Source organism: Echinops telfairi, unplaced genomic scaffold (genome assembly GCF_000313985.2).
Source record: "Echinops telfairi isolate 266 unplaced genomic scaffold, ASM31398v2 ScPeMD7_7409;HRSCAF=8447, whole genome shotgun sequence".
Taxonomy (NCBI): Eukaryota; Metazoa; Chordata; class Mammalia; order Afrosoricida; family Tenrecidae; genus Echinops; species Echinops telfairi.
The window spans coordinates 3,238,952-3,247,352 of record NW_022111309.1 but is presented as its reverse complement, the minus strand read 5'-3'; positions in this window follow the sequence as shown (position 1 = coordinate 3,247,352).

The following is an 8,401-nucleotide window of genomic DNA, read 5'->3' as shown; positions in this document are numbered from 1 at the left end:
CTTAGCTAGCATTGTAATTCAAATGTATCAACTCGTTTTCCAATCTTAGTTACTGCCAAATTTCCACATAAGATGCAACTGAAAATACTGTGGCTGGGTCACATGCATCTGAGTCCTTGTGTTATAATTCTGGGTCCTCTGGGGAAGTCAAACCAGTGAGGCTTGTATGTGTGTGTATATAGAAAGTGATTTATATCAAGACACAACTCACAGGTAGAAGTGGGTACATCTGCATGAAGTATATGAGAGCAAGGCTTCTGACGCTTGTAGCTGCAGGGGCTGGTGTACAGGAAGCAAGAAGACCAAACGCTGGCGGATCCCAGGCTGAATGAAGCTGAGATTGGCCAAATGAATCCAAGGTTGGGATCAGCAGGCAGTAACAGGTCAATGAACAGATATGGGATCCAAATCCAGCAACTGAAGTCTGCTAGCATCCACACACTGTCAATGTATACTAAGAATAGGCCACATGCTGAATGAGACCTCTCAGTTCTATCAAGGTTGTCCACAACTGTGTGGCTTCTTCACAGAAAATCCCATCGAGGGGTTGACCCTACTGTGAGAGATTGTTAGGAGGGAAACCTGGCCCATCCAAGTTGACATAAAACCTAACAATCACAATCTTCAAAGTACCATACTTGCTCTTTAACAAGTATGTGGAAAGGTTTGCCAATGCAATGTCCTTGCTTCCATGAATGTTAATATTGAATCCAAGTAAAATGAACTCCTTGAAATCTTTTCATTCGTCATGATGTTGTCTACGAGATCCGTTATGAGGATTCTTGCTTTCTTTACATAAAGTTGTATTCCATATTGAAGGGTATTGTTAATCTTCACAAGTGCTTCAAGCTGTTACACAGGTATGAGCATATTATAAATTGTGCAGTCATATTCATGTTGAATGCACAGGTGGATGTAGTGGGTTAAAACATTTGGAACAAAATAATACATTTAGACATTACCAAGAATCCAGGACAAAATGCTCATGCTACAAATGAAATTATCAAAGCTCAGAGAGGTGTAACTTACTAGTTTGGTCTACATTCTCTGTAAAGTACCCCTCACCTCTAAAATGTGCTGATTCTACAACTGGAATAGAAGCCATAGAAACAGTACTGTGTAAAGTATAAGCCTATAGACCTGGATATGAAGGAGTGGCTAGCACTATATCTAAAAGCCATATCCAAAAAGACACCAGTTTTTTTTCACTGTTAACATTTTTGCTATGCAACTTTTGCCAATTCAACTTTTACAAGTGTACAGTGGTTTGACAGCAATTATGTTAATATGTACTTTCAAAAAATAAATCATAACAATCCATACCTCAATTCTATCAAGGACACCTGTACATATGTTGCCATCATCTTTTTCAAAACAATTCCAACAACTGGAATCCTTCGTATCAGCTTCTCTTTTTGCCCTCCCTCCCCCACCCTTCCACCCTGGTGAATCCTTGATAAATTAGAATTTATTATTATTTTCATATCTTACACCATCCTCTGTCTCCCTTCACCCATGTTTCTGTTGTTCATCCCCCTTGGTGTGTGTGTGCGTGGGGGGAGTTACACATTGATCATTGAGATTTGTTCCCCTTTTCTCCCTCTTCTCCACCCACCTTCCCCCGCCCTCTTGGTATCACTACTCCCATTACTGTTCCTGAGGGGGTTATCTGTCCTGGATTCCATGTGTTGAGAGCTCTTATCTGTACCAGTATACATGCTCCAATCTAGCCGGTTTTGTAAGGTAGAACTGGGGTCATGATAGTGTGTGTGTGTGTGGGGGGGGGGGGGGGGGGGGGGGCGAGGAAGCATTAAAGAACTGAAGGAATGTTGTGTGTTTCATTAGTGCTATACTACACCCTAGCTGACTCCTCCCTTCCTTGTGACCCTTCTGTGAGGGGATGTCCAGTTGTCTACAGATGGGCTTTGGGTCTCCATTCCAATCTCCCCTTGTTCACATCGCTATGATTGTTTGTTTTGGGTCTTCTGATGCCTGATACCTAATCCCGTGGACACCTCGTGATCACACAGGCTAATGTGCTTCTTCCATGTGGGCTCTGTTGCTTCCCTGCTAGATGGCCTCTTGTGTAACTTCAAGCCTTTAAGTTATGTCTTGTAATATCTGGGCACCATCAGCTTCCTTCATCACATTTGCTTATGCACCTATTTGATCTTCAGCAATTGTGTTGAGAAGGTAGGCATCACAGAATGCCAGTCCATTAGAGTCTTTAGTACAATTGTTTTCTGAATAAGTTTTATGACTAGTTGGCATCCTTTCTTCAGCAGAGGCATTCGTTTTCTAACTTTTTTGGAATGAATTCTCAATTCACAAGAAGTTACAAAAATACTAGAGAGATCCTGTGTTACATCTTGTAGAAATGTAGCACATTATCACAATCAGGAAGCTCACACTGGCACAATACATATAATAATTAGGCTTTAGACCTAACTTGGATTTCACAAGTTTTTGTGCTCACTCGTTCTTCTTTTGTAGGTTTTCATGTATATTCTTTGACATTTTATCACGTGTTAAAATATATATTCACCAGCATAATCAAACTTTTCCAGAGCCACAAAGGAATTCTCTTGAGCTGTACCTTTGTGGTCTCATCTTCCTGCATTGCCCTCCCTCATCCTGACTGATCTGTTCCTCATCTATACTTTTTTCATTTAAAAAATGCTATGTAAATGGACTCATAACTATAATTCTCTGTGTCAGCTGTTTTGTTTTCTTCAACACAGTACAATACTCTAAGAGTCATGCGTGTTCTTTCACATACATTGGTTTTAAGTAAGATCTTCAGAACACAGGTGCCTGGCATAGTTAGGCTCAGGAGCCTTGGAATTGGCCCAATACCATTTCGTCACAAGTTCCTGCCCATGCATTACCCAAGAGATTATGTGCAGGAGCATTAAAATTAAGGCCCTTGATTAAGGCAAAATGGTTGAGGTGAGCCTGATTTCAGACGCAGATCTCTGACTCAGGCTAACTTATGTTTTAACTATCAGTGAGCCTGGTTCAGAGTTTAAAGGCTGTGAAAAAAAAACAAAAAACTGGTTTCTCTTTTTAGTTATGGGACCAGCATCATCAGGGGTATGTACAGATCAATGGATGTCCCTGCACATAACAAAGACATGTCTCAAAGGAGGGCCTTGACATATGATACTTATCAGAAGTCCCTTAGAAATTGCCTCAGAAATACCCTTTTAGTTAGGTATTCAAACTAACCAATCAAAGGCGCCTCATCTGTGTTTCTAAGCAATTTCTTAAACACTCATGTCCAGTTATCTTTCCTCCTGAACTTGCAACTTCCAAGTAGAATATTGTGATCTAGTTCCTGGTGTTCACCTAATATTTGTCCCCAGGAAGCAGCCAGGTTTGCATGCCTTGGTCATCACTGTATGTGGGGACCTGCGCCCTGTTCTTATGCTTTCAAGGAATCTACTTGCTTCCCGTTAACAGAGCCTAAAAGGGTGATGCTGGGCAAGTTTGTTTTTTCTATTTCAGCAAAGACAGTCGAATCAAAATAGAAATTATTAGTTAACATTTCATCCTGCGATTGCAAATAAAGCATGTAACATTTATATACCACTCGAAGCACATAATGCCATTATAAATGTTTTGGTTTTGCATTTGAGAATAATTTTTCCATAGTGTGTGTGAGATAGATAGATGATAGATTGGTAGATAGAGCTATGTACACAACTTTTAGAACCTTGATTTGAGCTTATCAAAGTACTCAAACTATTTTGCCTTTAAATGACAAGCTACCACACTGTAGATAGGATAGCTGTGATGAAATTGCAGCCTGAGGGGAAATGGTCATTGGCGATTGATCTTATCAGTCTTTGAATCTTATAAATATTCACATAAGTTATACAGAAAGCAAACTACATTCTTATTGTGTGTGAGTGTTAACTTTGGATTTTCCCCTTTTTTCTGTCTCTAATTCCATTATTTCACAATCTCATCTCTAGATATCTGTGATCGAAAACATATTTGGAAGTCAAGAAGATTATTAAACTGCAAAATGCATTCTGATTTTTACTAAAATAATATTACAATACCACGAGCTTACTTGTTAAGGTTTTCAAATCTTCCAGATAGAGCACTCTTCTTTTATAGAAGTGGTTATACGCAAACTTAAGGAACTTTCCTCTGAAATCAGATGTGAATCTGTCAGTGATAAATGGAAGCCACAAAACGAGCAGCAATTTCCAGAATACAAGGGGTAACTCCCAAAAACCAGAATTTTGTTTTCAAAGTTATGTATTTTTTCTCACCTCTTCTACATCATCAAATAACTGTCCTTTCATGTCCCTCTGCATTCAAGCAAACAAAAAGAAGTCTCAAGGAGAGAGGTCAGGTGAGTAAGATGCGTGGGGCAAGAGAGACGTGCTGGTTTTTGCCAAAAATGGGCTCACTGAGATGGCTGTGTGCGCAGGTGCATTGCCATAGTGGCAAAAACAGTCTGCCACAAATCAGGCCTTTTTTGTTGCACACTGTTCCATTATCTTTTCAGAACCTCTAAATTGAGACTTGATTAACACACTGACCTAGTCGAAAGGACTCCAAATGCACTATGGGTTGACATTTTTTATCCATTTGGGAAGTTGACGGACATCCGGAATGACCTTTTGGGCCATGAGAAAACCACTTGTAAACTTGAGTTCTTTCCCATAGCGCTGTCCTTGTAAGCTGTGTTCAACATCACAACAGTTTCTGCAGCATTTTTCCTGAGCAGGAAACAAAATTTCATAGCCTCATGCTGTTCTCTTAAATCGGCCATCACAAAAAAACGAGGTTTGATCAAAACTGCTTTTATGAAATAATTCACTGTGACCAGAGTGAATCTTCCAAGGCAATGACACGGGTGCACTAACTCAGAGTTGCTGGATGCTTTCCTACTGGGAAAAATGCATACCATGAAAGCTCCACTCCAACCAACACAATTCTGGGTGTTTGGGGTTACCCTCTCATATTACTGTCATCGTCATTAGGTGCTATGTGGACAGCTCTGAGCCTTAGATATCGTTTATCCTACAACACAAAACACTGCCCAGCCCTGTGCTGTCCTCACGACCGTTCCCGTCTTTGAGCCCATTGCTACAGTTATTGTGCCAATCTACTGTCCTTCCAGACCTGTGGCTCGTTCATTTAGGGAAGAATGTAAGCCCTGTTACAGAGGGAAGAAGCAGAGAATCCATTTCTATTTCAACAGAAATGTACTGAAAGAGAAGCTATTTGTTTTTCACCAGCTTTGTGCCAATCTGTCTTTCAACAGTACAAGACTAGCAAAGCGTATCAAATATAATATTCAATTAACAGAGAACAATAAACCCCCTCTTTTATTCCTAAAAATAAATAAATATGTGTGTATATATATATATATATAATATATATATGATTGCCAGTTCCCCACACTGTCTTAACTCCATGTCTTTATTTAATGAGTATAAGATAAAATGTTCCAGACTAAAATAGGGACTATACTAATAACAGACCAAACAACAGACGGATCTAGAAGAAACACAATCAGAATATCCCTTAAAAGTGAGAATGATGAAATTTAGCTCATTTGGTTAGTGACTTCATCAGGGTACCCCAATCACTGGATAAAGGACATATTGTGGTAGAATGACAGCAAAAATGAGATGATCTCTCTGTGCCATAACCCTAGCTCTTCAGGAACTCTTAAAACTGGTTGGTGGCAAAGCTGTTGAATAAGAAATACTCAGCATGGTTTCCCATGTCTTCACACAACAGCCACAAAAATTGACTCGGCTATACTAATGATCCAGAAGATGGCACTGGACCCAGCGATGTTTTATTCTATTATACATGCATAAAGTCACCGCGTAATGGATGTGCTTAAATAAGATTGTAAACATAGCAGCAACATATGAAAAACAACTCACCCATCTACTGGTTACCATGTTCTTTACTGACACGAATGAACTGAAGCATGACATGAAGACTATGATATATTTTTGGTTTGGGTCTTAATTAGAGAATCCAGCATTCATTAAAAAGTCCACGAGGTGAGTATTCAATAGATGATCGCTTTTTATGCACTAGCCATCAATGGAAATAGATTTGCATGGAGTGGTTTATTTGTGGATTCAAGCAGAGTGTATAAGTTTATGCTCTATGATTAGTGGGTTATGGATTGGGCTGCTAATTACAAGGTTGGCAGTTTGAAACACCAGCTGTTCTCAGGGGGCTTTCTACTTCCATGAAGATTTAAAGTCTTGGAAATCCACTGGGACAGTTCTACTCTGTCTTACGGGGTGGCTATGAGCAAGGATCACCTCAGTGATAGTGAGCACCTCATAACAAGACACACACACACACACACACATACGAAGGGCGAGGTAGCTCACTGAAAGTAGCACTCAAGAGAGAGCCCATTATCAGCACAACTCACCCATTACTCGGAAAAAAATACGAAGAATGAGACTAATTTTAGGTAGCATATGTATTAGTGCGAAGTCTCTCGTGAGAGGTGGAAATTGTGAACACATTTAAAATGCTAATTGATAGATTGGAGACCCAAGTCAACCCAGGGATTCTTGGCAAGAAAGGCCTGTTTTCAAAAAATCACTCGCTGAAACCGTGTGGAACAATACTACTCCGAAGCATAGGTAGCCTCCACCAGTTGGAAGCAACCGACTAGTTGGGAACTGTGTTGTCTTGTTGGAAAATAATCAGATAAAGAATAAGATTTTCAACAAAACAGCTCCTTATTTCATTATACACACCTCACGATAAATCACTAAAGTACATACACAGAAGCGCTAAGATTGAATAACAAAGAGCGGTCTTGTGGCCCAGGAGTGTACTGAGTGGACATGCTTTCAGAGCCTTGTTACAGGCTCGTTCCAAAAGTGGCAGGAGAACTGAGACCGGAGAAAACAATGTAGAAACTTAAACATATGTACAAATTGTTTCCTGTCCAAGCGAAAACATATTTAAGAAGTGTGTGGATGCAAACTGCTAGGAGGAGTGCAACAGTAAGATAAAGCTCTCATTTCCTTTGCTTCCTTTGATGTTGTTGTTGGGACTTCTCAGCGTGTCTGACTCAGCCACCCCAAATAAACAGAACAGACCCCTGTCCCATCATGAGCCATCGTCACAATCATCATTATGTTTGAGCCCATAAGGGTCTCATTTTCCACTCACCCTTGAGGGCACTGAGCTGATGTTCTTTTCCAGAGAAGGGTCCTGCTTAATAACGTTTCAAAAGTGAGTGAAATAAAGCCTAACCACCTCTCAGGAGCATTCTGGCTGTACCCCTTTCCATGGTAAATATATTTCCCCCCAAAATTATAGTTCCTACACATCTATTCATCTTTGGCATTCCTTGTTCATGGTCCAATTTTTAAATGCATACGAGAGCATTGAAAATTCCACGAATTGGGCCAGGTACGGCCAGGTACATCTTAGTCCTCAAGGCGGTATCTTTACTTTTGAACACCGGAAAGAAATCTTGTGGACCATCTCCCAAAGGCAGCAGGCTGTTTGATTTCTTCTCTGCACCTTCCACGGGTGTGGATTGTGGGTCCAAGTAAAACACAGTCTTTGCCCATTTTGATCTTTTGTTGCTCACCATGATGGTACTTATTGGTACAATTGTAAGGACAGTTTTCTTTATGTTGAGATGTAATACACACTGAAACGTTGGATCTTCATCAACAAGTGCTTTAAATCCTCGTGGTGTTAGCATTGAACATCTACCTATGTCCTGATGTACTGTCCTTTAGATGGGAACATACTGTGAAATGATATAATCCTGACTACATCTTTCCTAATTTTAAACCATGTAATTTTCTGTTACTCTGTCAAATGACTGCCTCTTGGTCTGCATGCAAATTGTACTCACTGCCATCGTGCTAGATCTGACTCCTGGTGGCCTGAGCACATAATTCCCATTATTGGCAATGTTATTCATAATTTGTTGTTAGACAACAGTCTAAGGCCTTTGCATGGTAAATGAAATACAGATGGACCTCTTTCTGGTTGTTTTCACTAGTATTTTCTGTATTGGCTCTAGGTTCTAATATCCATTGCAATGTCTACACAGAACGTACAGACTATGTTCATGATTAAACGGTTTATTAAGGAAATTAAGGGTTGTAATGCAAGTGATAAATGCTCAGAATAGCCATTCATCAGAACATGTTACAGAGTTCTTTCAGGGCTGCTTTTGCTTGTAGATGCCCAAAGAGCACCCCGATCCACTGCAGCCTCAAGCAGTTCAGCTTAAGCTCCGTGGGTCAGTCAACCAGTTCCCTGAATTACATGCCCAGAGACGCCCCACCACAAGAACAATTCTGAGACCGGCACAGCACCAGGCAGTGTTTCATTTTGTTTCGCATAGGGCCGCTATGAGTCGGGACCA